Source organism: Balaenoptera borealis, assembly GCF_965194805.1.
Source record: "Balaenoptera borealis genome assembly, chromosome: 9".
In the NCBI taxonomy this organism is placed as follows: domain Eukaryota; kingdom Metazoa; phylum Chordata; class Mammalia; order Artiodactyla; family Balaenopteridae; genus Balaenoptera; species Balaenoptera borealis.
The window spans coordinates 103,154,138-103,168,985 of NC_138873.1; the positions used below are offsets into that span (position 1 = coordinate 103,154,138).

The 14,848-nt window shown below is 37.0% G+C and overlaps 1 pseudogene across 1 annotated transcript; it reads left to right on the forward strand.

The window, feature by feature from the left end:
* The first annotated feature begins 968 nt into the window (after nucleotides 1–968).
* LOC309634777 (NADH dehydrogenase [ubiquinone] 1 beta subcomplex subunit 6 pseudogene) lies at nucleotides 969–11,810 on the forward strand (annotated as a pseudogene). Its single transcript has one exon. The product of its transcript is annotated as an NADH dehydrogenase [ubiquinone] 1 beta subcomplex subunit 6 pseudogene (transcript).
* Nucleotides 11,811–14,848: the final 3,038 nt, after the last annotated feature.

A 14,848-nucleotide genomic window follows, 5' to 3' on the forward strand; every position in this document is an offset into this window, starting at 1 on the left:
TTTTAACTGATTTTTAAACTTGGTCTTCTCTCGAATTTGGTTAGATATTAGGGGTCCGATCACATATTCCTCTTACCTTCAGTCTTTATTAAACACTAGTGGAATCTCAATAGAAAAAAAGACATCCAAGTATAGGCTCTTTTACAGTGCTAGGTTTCCAGACAAAGCCAGATAGCATTATCAGAGATCACAGCCATATCTCTGACCTCCCACCTTTAATTCATGAGAACCAGGCTCAATGCATTCTACTTACCTTCAAGTTGAAGGTAGAGAAGCTGTAAAATAGTGTCTCACCCCCAAATTCATCTCATCCCTGCCATGCAGCCTGCCTGGGAGTATAACTTGCCCAGAAAGTCCTCCTGCCTGGAGACTAGGGGCACAAGGGCTGTTGTATGTGAAGATTGTCATGTCCAAGAGAAAAAACAAGGATGGATGGGTGCGTGCATGACATGTATAAGCATTGACCTGTACCATACAGAATGAAAGCTAATTCATACCAATGAATGGCAGATTCTGATCAATTTTACCTACCCATGTGGAGGAAAAAGCAACAGTATGGACAATGAAGTGAAAGCTGTGCAAAGAGTATTCCTTAGGTATTCCACCAACTTGTAAGGAGAGAAGTATCCTAGGCTACGAGCTGAAACTGGAGTAGGAGATTGAAGCAAGATGGTACCCCTGCCTCACCCCAGTTTGCTTTCCGACTCCATTGGAATAAGCATACTAAAGATACAAAAATATTTGGACACAATGAATAAGAAGCTATTCATTTAATTTCTGCAAATAGAGTTAGGAATATAATGCTTAACTTTGTTCATTATTTCACAGATTCTACTCTACTTTATAATTTTATTGTTATGTGTTTAAATATCCCCTTTTTTATAAACCTGTGAAACCTGGACATAACATGGAAATTACGTTCAGCTTAGATAAAAGCACCCCCTCTATAACGGCGCGCTGCTCCCTGGTGTCCAGCAAGGTCGCTTTGCAGAGCGGGAGCTAGTGTGATAAGACACCAGCTCGGGGACGCGCCGTATCCTACTGCCTTGGTATCAGCAGCGACGGGGTGTACGCCCCACGAGAAACTGTGGCCGCAGCAGCTGCGAGAGCTGTAAAGGCGACGGCTGAAGGATCAGGAGCTGAGCCGCTGGTGAACCGGTGCTGCCCCGGCGGAGGGTGTGTCCTATGAAGCAGTTCTGGAATAAGTTTTTGCAGGACGGGGCCCCCTGGAAGAACGTGATCTATAAGACGTACCTCAAATATCATGTGAATACAAAACCATATGCCATCGTTGAAAGGAAGCCAAGAATATTTCTAGGTGATACAATTCTGGAAACTGGGGAAGTAATCCCACCAATGAAAGAATTTCCTGATCAACATCATTGAAGATTACTTTTAAAATTTCAAAGGTGTTTGAGCCCAAGTTTGTTGCTACATTACCACACTTACTGAATATATTTTCTGGAAAAGTAACTTTAATAAAGTTTACTCAGACTTTCAAAAAAAGCGCCCCCTCTTCTCCTGTGATCCCAACCTCACTTCACATAGAAAGTTCAAGGCTGAATTCATAGCTAGTACATTAGTTGTGAAGGCAATCCCGTTAAGACTAGGTTCTTTCTCTTGAACATGAAAGACCTTTAGAATTTTATTAAAGTTCTCTAATTCAAGTAGTATTACAGAAAGTTCAATTAAATTAAACCTTTTTTAAATGATAAGCTGGTACTGGTAAACAAAGTGATGACTTATCTTACCAAAAAATATTTGGACGTGAATCTTCCTATACAAGATGTTTTAAATGAGAAACATAATAGAAAATTATGTTATTTAAGGGAAATATTTGAGTAAAAACTGATGAGAGGAGAAACTGAAGTCTTCATAGATCTATTGTGTACCAGTGAGAAGCAATAGTTTCAACACTTCAAAATAACCTTCATAAAAAGTCTGTCTATCTAATTGTTCAAATTATCCATCCCATAAACGCACACACACAATGTAGAAGAGACTGTCTATCATACAAGGAAGTTTCTGGTGAAGTTGGAGAGGGGAGTGAAGTTTGATTTCCATATGAAGACCATAATGAGAGACTGTCTATATCATAGTTTTTTTGTTTTTGTTTTTTCAAATTGAAAACATCTTGTTTCTTAGAGATGAAAGTCAACTGGGTAAGGGTTGGACTAAATAATTCTAAAACGTGGAGACTCAAGTGAGGTCAACAAATACATAGAAACTCAGGGAGGGAAGGGATCCTCATTCTTTCCTTTATCTCCAAATTTAGAAAAAAAAAATTTACTGGTCAATTATCTACAGAATTTTATTGGGGTCAGGTTTCTATAACAATGAGCTTGCTTTGTTTTGTTTTGCTTTTTTAAAAAAATAATGAAGAGCTGCTACCACAAATAAAGAGGCCAGAAGGAAAGAACTCATCTTTACATAAAGTGGTAAAGGAATGTGAAGGGGTTTTCACACTTGGAACCATTCCTGAATAAGATTGGTGTTTTTCTAGCCTTACTGATGATTAGATTATGGTTAGATTATGCTTACTACTGGTTAGATTATGCTTACTACTGGTTGGATTATGCTTACTACTACTCTAGTAGTTTGAGTGTCTAACATTCTGAATGTCCATCCATATGTTATAATGTTAACAGAGGTGCAACTAGTGGCAACTTAATGAAACTGGGTGTATAACAAAAAAATATGTGTTCTATCTTGCTTTTTAAAATATTTTTGTAAATGAAAGAAAGAAGCATATATCTGAGAAAACTGTGAAATGTTACAAAAATAAACAAGAAAATTCTTGCCTTTAGTCACTCATATTGATTAAAACAATGTAATATTGCCCATTTAAAGCTAAATAAAAAATATACATTTTAAATAAAGCAATGTAGAATAACTGAAAGAGCATTGCTTTAGAGTCAAGAACAGTGGGTGCTTTTTCCAATGTAAAATTCTAGGTAGTTGTTCACGCCTTAGGTCTCAGTTTTCTCATCCTTAAATGAGTTCTGTATAGACGAATAAGCTCTAATTTTCATTCAAGCCCTAAAATGATGTGACTGGCATGATGTCTTCTCTCTTTATGCGTTTTCTGTAGTCTTGGGCTCAAGTTGTTGCTGTATTTTTAGAAGATCTAATACCACAGACCAGTGGCTTTCAATCCTGTTGATCTCAGAACTTTCTTATACTGTTAAAAGTTATCAAGGACCCCAAAGGGCGTTTGTTTCTGTGGATTACATTACATCACATTCAGGCTTAGGCGATCAGTGATGCAAAGCGTCGCTGTTCAATTGCTACCCTGGCTCTCCTCCAAGCCTCTCTTCTCATCAGTACTAGAGGGACTCCACTGGGTCTTCAGGGAAAAAGAGTTAATTTCCTTACTAGTATCTTTAGATTAAGCACTGTGACCTCAGCTGCTATTCTCCTGCTTTTTTTCCAGAATTTACAACCTTTTTCTAGGTTATTCTCTAGGCAGGTCTTTGTTACCTTCTCAGAATGGATCAATAAGATATCATTTCTTCTGTCTCTCATAACTCATCTTTACTCCCTCCTGTGGAAAGAGGTTGCAAATTTTTGTTCTGGCAACTTGAAAATAATAAGAATGTTGGTTTTAAATGAGTTTTCTTTTTAAGTTACAGAAATTGTAAATTATAAAAATTACAGTTTCACAATTACAGAGCAGTGGCAAGACCCTAGCCTGATTTTTTTTAAACTGTCATGGTTATTCCATCATCCTCAAATTTTAGATTTAAAAAAGTTTTTCAGCCTTGTAGGAAATTTGAACACACTGTGTTTCCTGGAACAGTCAAATTTTATCCTGGAAGTTATTGCTTCTTCATGATTTGTCTGCCTGACAGTGTAGTAAATTATTTAATGTGTAGTCCTTGGTCAAAGATTCATAGACACTTCTTGTTGGCTATTAAATCAGAATCCCCTCGTCCCAGAATTCACATACCCCCCCCCTTTTTGAAATTTCGTCTTCTTTGAAGTGCAGGATATACCTGTACTGTAGTTCTTCCTTTCACTCATGGTTGCTATGGAAACAAACCTCGATTGTATCCAATGGATTTGATGAAATTAGAAAATATAGACTGTCATCATGGCTACATTAAAATAATGATCAATTCCCATTCTACAGGGTGCACACGAATGAATATAATATGGTGTGAAATAATTTCTCTGTGGTGACAGGGTAGTTTGCAACTATGTATATCAAGGAAGTCTGAGTCCGTCTCAGGAGCAATTTTATATCACAAAAAATAATCATGAACAGATGGCTATTGTTCTGCTCTAGAATGGTAACAATTACATACATATGTGATATTTTTACTAATTGCACATAATAAAAAAGAAAAGAAAAACATAATTGCAAACTTTTTGTTAGTGCTAGTTTTGCAATGACATAGGCAAAAGCTAAGTCAATTTATGAAGACTGGTGTGTCTAATTCCCTTCTACCACACAAATTTTGATAAGGGCATTACTGTTTTCAGTGAATACTGAGAATCAATTTTTTTTCTCCTTCACTTTATTATTTGGTTCTCCTAAATTCTATAATTAATATTCAAATTTACCAAGTAGGAAATTTAGTCTAGCAGTAAATGTTTGCATACTGGTAGTGATAATTTGAAGTCTGCTTGAAATAAACATGGGAAAGACAAATACATTCAAATTATTTACATCTACAAAAAGCACAGAGGGGAGAATATCATACAATGATATAAAATCCACATGCAATTTCATGAACAAGATATTTTTCAATGAAAATGTTCATGACTAATTTTCAGACACTATGTTAGTTTATCAAATATTAATGAAAATTCAGGTTATCATGTATATCATGTACATTGAAGAGATATTCATAACATGAAAGAGTGAAATTCATAGTGAAAATGTTAATATTACATTTCACAGTCTGAATTCTGTTATTTTTGATATGATATATGAAACTCTTAAAATTATAGAACATAATTCATTTATGAATGCTTTTCATTTCATTTTTTCTTAAGAAGATAAAGATATACCTGTTTGGGTTCTCTGATTTCTTTTTTTTTTTTTTTTTTTTTTTGATATTGAGCTGCATGAGCTGTTTGTATATTTTGGATATTAATCCTTTGTCTGTTGCTTCATTTGCAAATATTTTCTCCCATTCTGAGGGTTGTCTTTTTGTCTTGTTTATGGTTTCCTTTGCTGTACAAAAGATTTTAAGCTTAATTAGGTCCCATTTGCTTATTTTTGTTTTTATTTTCATTACTCTAGGAGATGGATAATAAAAGATCTTGCTGTCATTTATTTCAAAGAATGTTTTTCCTATGTTTTCCTCTAAGAGTTTTACAGTGTTTGGTCTTACATTATTTCTTTAATCCATTTTGAGACCTAAATAGACATTCTCCAAAGAAGACATACAGATGGCCAAGAGGCACATGAAAAACTGCTCAACATCACTTATTATTAGAGAAATGCAAATCAAAACTACAATGAGGGGCTTCCCTGGTGGCGCAGTGGTTGAGAGTCTGCCTGCCAATGCAGGGGACATGGGTTCGAGTCCTGGTCTGGGAAGATCCCACATGCCACGGAGCAACAGGGCCCGTGAGCCACAATTACTGAGCCTGCGCGTCTGGAGCCTGTGCTCCGCAACAAGAGAGGCCGCGATGGTGAGAGGCCCATGCACCGCAATGAAGAGTGGTCCCCACTTGCCGCAACTAGAGAAAGCCCTCGCACAGAAACGAAGACTCAACACAGTCATAAATAAATAAATAAATAAAAGAACGTGAATTTCTTAAAAAAAAAAAAAAAAAAAACTACAATGAGGTATCACCTCACACGGTCAGAATGGCCATCATCAAAAAATCTACAAACAATAAACATTGGAGAGGGTGCGGAGAAAAGGGAACCCTCCTGCATTGTTGGTGGGGGTGTAGATTGATACAGTCACTGTGAGGAACAGGAATGAGGTTCCTTAAAAAACTAAAAATAGAACTACCATATGACCCAGCAATCCCACTATTGGGCATATACCCTGAGAAAACCATAATTCAAAAAGACACATGCAGCCCGATGTTCGTTGAAGGACTATTTACAATAGCCAGGACACAGAAACAAGCTAAATGTCCATCAAGAGATGAATGGATAAAGAAGATGTGGTACATATATATAATGGAATAATGCCCAGCCTTAGAAAGAAATGAAATTGGGTTATTTGTAGAGGTGTGGTTGGACCTAGAGTCTGTCATACAGGGTGAAGTAAGTCAGAAAGAGAAAAATAAATACCATATATTAAAGTATATACGTGGAATCTACAAAAGTGGTACATTTGAACCTATTTGCTGAGCAGGAATAGAAATGCAGACGTAGAGAACGGACGTGTGAATATGGGGCAGGGCAAGGGGAGGGTGGGACAGACTGGGAGATTAGGTTTGACATAAATACACTACCGTGTATAAAATAGATAGCTAGTGGGAACCTGCTGTATACCACAGGGAGCTCAACTCGGTGCTCTGTGATGACCTGGATGGGTGGGACTGGGTGGGAAGGGAGGTCCAAGAGGGAGGGGATATATGTATACATATAGCTGCTTCACTTCATTGTACAGCAGAGACTAACACAACACTGTAAAGCAATTATACTCCAATAAAAAAGAAAGATATACCTGAAAAGATTATACAATACTGAAAGAGACAGACTTCATTTAAAAAACAACTATTTAATAAAGTCAAAAACCCTTCTGTGAAAAATTGGATTACAAAGGTGATTATTAGTGCACTGCACCAAAAGTAAATGTTTTATATTTTATTATGTTATAAAATCAAAATTCATATTGAAATTTTAAGTATTTACTTGCAAAATACCAAAATATAGGTCAGATGCTTAGTTATATCAGAGGGGAAATTCATCTGATCTTCAATTTTGCTTTGGTCTCAATTTGTGAATCTACATCTCTTTCCCATATGGGTCAATGGAAAGAAAGCATTAATGATTAGTTCTAAAATATGCCAGAGTCAGAACCCACTGAGCAAGGGGAGACCATGCACCCCAGGCACCACTTGACTGCCCGCTCAGGGAAGCCTGAGTGTCCAGGACATCCAGAACCCACACTCCTTAGGTGGTGCTTCTGCCATATCTGCTTCGTCTTCTTTCTTCTCTCCTGCTAAGCCTTTTTCTAATTACTAGTAGCAATGACAAGGGATATTAATGGTTGATTTTAAAGGTCTGAACTATGTTATATAGTAGGCAAAAAGAATCCTGTACAAATAAAAAAAATCATCTCTGCAAAGCAACAGTAGTTATTTATGTAAAACTGTTTGTTTTGTCCAGTTAAGATCATAATGTAGCTGAAACTCAAGATTCCAAGAAACAGAAGAGAAAGTCATTACAACTATATGCACATACATACTTATCAAAAAGCTGAACATCTGATCCGAATGGAGGAGTCCTTATAACAAAAACATTATTTGTTTACTTCCTCCTTTTTGGTCTATGAATGTGTCTCACCATCTCAGGATGATTTAAGACAAAGAGTAGTACTCAATTAAAAGGGCTCTGGAGATATATTATTTCTTCATGCTTTAGTTCAATGTATTTAGTGTGATACATAATTGAGTTCCAAAATCAGACTATCACTATCGTTTCCTCTTTTTAGGCAAATAGATGGTGTGTCACTGATTAGAGCTGGAAGGATATACAAGACTGGGTTCTGGACGTGCAGGACATAAACACTGCACCAGTCAGCTGCCCTGGCCTCCCTCTCTCTGCCAGCTCCCTCAGAGCCAGGGAGCTTTCTGAGAGGACAAAGAAGGGCATACACAGTGGATATCTGCTGTTTCTGCCTTCCCTGTGTCTACTGCTCCTTATTCTCTAATAACATCTGAATTTTGTTTTTGGCACTTAGCACTTATACACTAAATTTTCGGTAGTGTTAAGCTGTATCACCTTTCTTGACCCCATCTATGCAAATCAGATGCTAGCTTCCTAAAGTTTGCATCTTCAGCTAAAAGACATATAAACCAAGGAATATTTGGAACATGCCCATGGGAGTGGCAGCACCTAAACACCATCATTAGTTCTGTTACTGTTGATCTTTCTGAAATGTGTCCTTTCTGAAATCTCTTCAGCTTTTTCCCTCAATATCTTTTTGATAAAAGCCCCTTGGTGTATGTCTATACATATGCACATTTATACATACATACATATATGCATATACATGTGTGCATACATACACATGTGTGTGCACATGTAGTATGTGTGTGCATTTACTAAATTACCCAGCGTTGAATTCTACTGGTTGTAACCAAGACCTGTATTTATAATGAAATTCTAAAGAGTTAGAATATATTTTATTCTGTCAGAGGGTATTGTATGCAAAACGCCACCAGCAAATAATGCTCAGAAAGATAGGAGGGGGATTTAGAAAGGAAAGTAACAGCCAGAGTAGGCAACGCATTTAAGAAGCAGGGGAGAAGAAGGGCAGTAAACACTGTAGCAAGATTAAAGGAAATGTGGCTGAGGAAGGTCACTGATTTTGAGAATGAAGACGGTGATGTTGTCAGAGAAAGTTGCCTATGCCGATCCTCTCGGGGAGGCTGCCCTGTGTCGAGGTTCAGGGGGGAAGAGGAAGGCCTGGAAAGGAAATGAGAAGATCAGTGGCTTCAGTGAGAGGCAGGCTGAAGACTGATATGTTAACTGATCTGAGATACTTCAGGTAAATGAGAAGAAAAAAGGCAAAGAGAGGTTTTAAAGATATGATAGGTCATAATAGATGGAGCAAATATATAGAAGTGGTTTAAAGAGTGTAAAAAGATTGAAAGAGAAGGCAGCAAGGACAGGCATTGGGATTTGTCCAGGAAAAACAACAAAAATGGAAGCAAGAGTGCAGACACTCTAGATTTACAGGTCAATAAATTTTTAGAATACAAAGGCTTTTCGTGTTTAAATCATTCCAAAATGATGTGTGAAATAGCTCTATCAAAAATAATAATAAAACACTTATGATGTACTCTCAATTATTATACTTGTGCATGGTTTTGTTATTTTTGTAATGTTTCTGAAAAATAGAGACACCTTGAAAAAACAATAGATATATAACTCCTAGTACTGTTACTTTGATTCTACTTAAAGGAAAAAAATAAATCTGAGTAAGACTGACCCAAATATCCCTACATATTATATTTTTTTCTACTTATACTTTTATAGAAATACTTTGATATAGTTTTACTATAAGATACTTATGAATCTAAAACCCATTAGGGAATTCAATTTAATTTTAATTATAAAATAACCAGGTAGACATTTTTATGATAAGCAATATAAAAATTCATGAAAGAGTACATAATTGAATTAAAAACGTATTAGCTATATGTGAGCTGTTCTGTTCTCTACCCAAGAAAATGTATAAATTGGTAAAACTGTCATTGACATACTGTTTTTCTTTTCTTTATCAAAATATTTTGCCATTCTTCATTAAACAACTCACTTTTATATTTTAAACTTATATTCTATGAAAATTGAAATGATAAATTAGTATCTTACACAGCAAGAAAAGTATTTATTTACTGTTGAATTTTGAAACATAAAATTGTACCGTCTACTCTATGTATGATAAACTGAGCAGAAAATAAGAAGAAAATATTTTCACTGCCCTTAAAACAAATGGGTGAGTGCTAAATGGATAATAAATAACAGACAGTTAATGGATCACTAATAGATATCTCTGAAGACAATTCCTCAGGTCAAGGCAACCAAGAAAGGCTTTAAATCTTCATGAATATTATAGGATATTTATAAGAACAATTGAGATAACTATATAGTTGGAGGGCACGTTGTGAAGAACGGTATCAATTCAGTGAATGTTGTGATCCATGTAAATTTTTGGTATGCTTAAAGATGAAGAATTTTGATTAGTAAGAAGTGAAATTGTAATGGTCAGTGAAAGGTAAATCTTGTGGGACTTTCAATCCAATGAGAAAGACTATAATTTTGTTCTACAGTGGTAACAGATGAACAATTAAGTTCTTAAAACAGAAAGTAGTGTGATTGCTGTTGTGCTTTAGAAAGAACATTCTTAAGAGAAAGAATTATGATGACTTTTAACATACCTTACACTGAATCCTTCCCCCCACGAATTTGCATAAAACTATTTCCATGAATAGAGTGGTGCTTCTCCCATGAGAGCACAGCCCATGGTAGGAGCTCTCCCACGCTTCTGATCTCTCTCTGGCCAGGACAGTGCATTCTTCTTGACTCCTTGTCAACATGTAAACTCAGGTCTGAGTGAAGATCAAGATGTCAGAAGAAAAAAAAATCATTGGGAAATTTGTTAACTATATAAGATGATGTATTTCAATGTTAATTAGGAAGTCCAGGGGGAAACAAGTAACAAGTAGACAGAAAATTAGGAAGCTACGTGACACCACCTATCTTGAGAGAATGAAGACCTTTCTTTTACCCATCCTAGAGAGCTGGAGCGTGGCCATGTGACCCAAGCATGGCCAACTGAATGCTCCTGAATGATACTTAACATCTTGAGAGAATGTGCCAAAGGCAGAGGGTCTGAGATAGTATCAGACTGACTACATTACACTAGTGTCTAACTGTGGCAGGGTTAGTGATGACATCCCAAGTAAATGTTCTTGTGCCAAGGTTTTGCCTATCTTGTCTTCTCTTGCAAAAAGCAATCCTGCTGGTTCTATGAGTAACTGTTTTCAGAGTCAGGTTCAGTTTAACCCTGACGAGTAAAACATTTTCACAACACTTATGATAGAATTTGCAGGAGTGGATATGATTGTCAAAGGAAAGGCTATAGAGAGACTCAAACTTAGGATATCAAAGAGGCAGGAGAATGAGAAAAATAGAAAAGGGAACACAGATTAGGTAAGAAAAGCAGAAGTGTGGAAAGTTTTATTCACAAAAATAAGGAGTAATCACAAATATCTGAGGTTCACAAATTTTGCCTTGCACATTACAAATAAGTGCAAGACTGTTCCACCTTTAAATTATATTTGCACATTTTCTCTACTGTAATAGATTTATTTGTTCCATTTTTTTTTCCAAATAGGTCTTCGGAATCTATAGCTCAACAGATGACTGCTGCTTGATTTCCATTACTTTCAGTTGAATTAGTTATAGCTATGAAAATAATACTTGAAAACAAAATTGAAATGTAAATTAGTACTTAGCATAATGCATTTTGACTGCACATTTTGTTATAAGCATAAAGTCAGTATTTCTTTTTTAAACTTGTACAAAGATTTGGATAATTTTCCACTCTTCAGTTGATCAGTAAAATATAGTCTCACTTTCAATATGAATAAGAAAATATCTTGAGTAAGCCTATAGATTCATTTGTAAAAGTAAGTAAATGGAATGCTTTGTTTAAGTGCATTAATGATTATGTATTTAATTTTAAATGTCTATTTAATTTTATATGAGCTATTTATGTTCAATTCCTCAATTTCTGCTAAAAATTTGTTATTGAATCTTGCTAGTAAATTTCAGCACCCTTAAAACCTTGTGATCTCAATGGCCTCATATGGGTATTTCTTTTCAAATAGATACTAATTTATGTAATTATCCAGTATCAGAGTTGATTTAAATGTTTATATTAACATATTGATCAATTCTTGTGTATATGTTTCATGAGCTACATACATCTGTACATGTGCACATGCGTATATTGCTATATGTGTGTGTGAGATAAAATTTCAGGCGATGCTGATAATGACCATATCTCAATCTCCACTTCACATAATTGTTTTTTAAGAAGCTAATTAAATACATTTTCAGTGCCACCAGAAAACATAATAAAGATAATCCCATTTTTATTTTCTAAAAAAATTAGCTCTAGCAGTAACTATGCTTTATGGCTATGCTTAAATATCTTGACAACAGTAATACTGAAAGTTTTATATGCTAATAAGAATGTAATTTACATTTATAGCCTAAGTTTAAGTAATTCTCATATAATTTTATTGTATATTAACTAGGGTTCCCCTTTTATATAAGTGCATTAAATTCCAGCTTTTAAAAGTCAACTAAGATGGAATTAATTTATAATAATTGCATCATGCATTCTGAATTTATACTCTCCATGCTGTTAAATAAATCTATAACCATTAAATCAAATATTGAAGATCAAACGCACTCAAAACAGTTTAATTACAAATAGCAGAGTTAAATGAGTTACTTCTCCTTACAAACAGAACTGTACAATGGATAAAGAAATCATGGATTATCCTGAAGTCGCATACTTAAACAGGGGTTCAGTCAAACGTAGAATGCCAGATCTACCAACCCTTTCTTCTACACAATTATAATCCTAGGTGTATTCTGTGGAACACAGAGAAATAAAAATATTCACGTTTATACTTGGTTAAAAGGAAAATTATAATGGTTTCCTAGATATTTAGTCTAAGCAAATTTATTTATTTTCTACCAAATATTTAACTTTAATAGTTTCACATTGCACTTTGGTATGACACTTAGCTCCAAAATAACATGGAAAAACACGTTTTTAATTTAATTCAATTAGAAAAAATGTAGGGCTAAAAGTAATCAAAAATTACTTGAAAGATGGCAGAGGAGTAAGACATGGAGATCACCCTCGTCCCCACAAATACATCAAAATTACATCTACATGTGGAACAACTCCTACAAAACACCTATTGAATGCTGGCAAAAGACCTCAGACATCCCAAAAGGCAAGAAACTCCCCACGTACCTGGGTAGAGCAAAAGAAAAAAGAAAAAAACAGAGACAAAAGAATAAGGACTGGACCTGCACCTCTGGGAGGGAGATGTGAAGGATGAAAAGTTTCCACACACTAGGAATCCCTTTCACTGGCAGAGATGGGGGGGGGGGGTGGCGGGGAGGAAGCTTTGGAGCCACGGAGGAGAGCACAGCTACAGTGGTGCAGAGGGCAAAGTGGAAAGATTCCCGCACAGAGGATTGGTTCTGACCAGTACTCACCAGCCTGAGAGGCTTGTCTGCTCACCCACCAGGGCGGGTAGGAGCTGGGAGATGAAGCTACAGCTTCAGAGGTCAGAACCAGGGAGAAAACTGGGGTTGGCTTCATGAACACAGCCTGAAGGGGGCTAGTGCACCACAGCTAGACGGGAGGGAGTCCAGGAAAAAGTCTGGAACTGCCTAAGAGGCAAGAGAATATTGTCTCAGGGTGCACAAGGAGAGGGGATTCAGAGCACCACCTAAATGAGCTCCAGAGATAGGCGCGAGCCATGGCTATCAGTGCAGACACCAGAGATGGGCATGAGACACGAAGGCTACTGCTGCAGCCACCAAGAAGCCTGTGTGCAAGCATCCATACCTCCCCTCCCAGGATCCTGTGCAGCCCGCCACTGCCAGGGTCCCGTGATCCAGGGACACTTTCTCGGGAGAACACACGGTGTGCCTCAGGCTGTTGCAACGTCAGGCCAACCTCTGCCACCACAGGCTCGCCCCACATTCCATACCCCTCCTTCCCCTTGGACTGAGAGAGCCAGAGCCCTGGAATCAGCTGCTCCTTTAACCCCGTCCTGTCTCAGCGAAGAAGAGATGCCCTCAGGTGACCTACATGCAGAGGCAGGGACAAATCCAAAGGTGAACACCAGGAGCTGTGTGAACAAAGAAGAGAAAGAGGAATCTCTCCCAGTAGCCTCAGGGGCAGCAGGTTAAATCTCCACAATCAACTTGATGTACCCTGCATCTGTGGAATACCTGAATAGACAACGAATCATCCCAAAATTGAGGTGGTGGAAAGGGAGCAACTGTAGACTTGGGGTTTGCTGTATGCAACTGACTAGTTTCTGATTTATATGTTTATCTTAGTTTAGTTTCTTGTGCTTGTTATCACTGGTGGATTTTTTTATTGGTTTGGTTACTCTTGTCTTTTTTTTATTACTTTTTTATTTAATAATATGTTTTTATATTAATAACTTTTTAATTTAATTTAATTTAATTTAATTTATCTCTATTTTTCTCCCTTGTCTTCTGAGTAGTGTGGCTGACAGAGTCTTAGTGCTCCAGCTGGGTGTCAGGCCTGAGCCTCAGAGATGGGAGAGCCAACTTCAGGACATTGGACCACCAGAGACCTCCCAGGCCCATATAATATCAACTGGTGAGAGATCTCCCAGAGATGTCTATCTCAAGACTAAGACACAACTCTAATCAACGACCAGCAAGTTCCAGTGCTGGACACCCCATGTCAAACAACTAGCAAGACAGGAACACAACCTGACCCATTAGCAGAGAGGCTGCCTAAAATCATAATAAGTTCACAGCCAACCAAAAACACACCACTGTATGTGGTCCTGCCCACCAGAAAGACAAGATCCAGCCTCATCCACCAGAACACAGGCACCAGTCACCTCCACTAGGAAACCTACACAACCCACTGAACCAACCTTAACCACTGGGGGGAGACACCAAAACCAAAGGGAACCACAGACCTGCAGCCTGCAAAAAAGAGACCCCAAACACAGTAAGTTAAACAAAATGAGAAGACAGAGAAATATGCAGCAGATGAAGGAGCAAGGTAACAAGCCACCAGACCAAACAAATGAAGAGGAAATAAGCAGTCTACCTGAAAAAGAATTCAGAGTTATAATAGCAAGGATAATCCAAAATCGTGGAAATAGAATGGAGAAAATACAAGAAATGTTTAACAAGGACCTAGAAGAACTAAAGAGCAAACAAACAATGATGAACAACACAATAAATGAAACTAAAAATTCTCTAGAAGGAATCAATAGCAGAATAACTGAGGCAGAACAGATAAATGATCTGGAAGATAAAAGAGTGGAAATAACTACAGCAGAGCAGAATAAGAAAAAAGAATGAAAAGAATTGAGAACAGTCAGAGAGACCTCT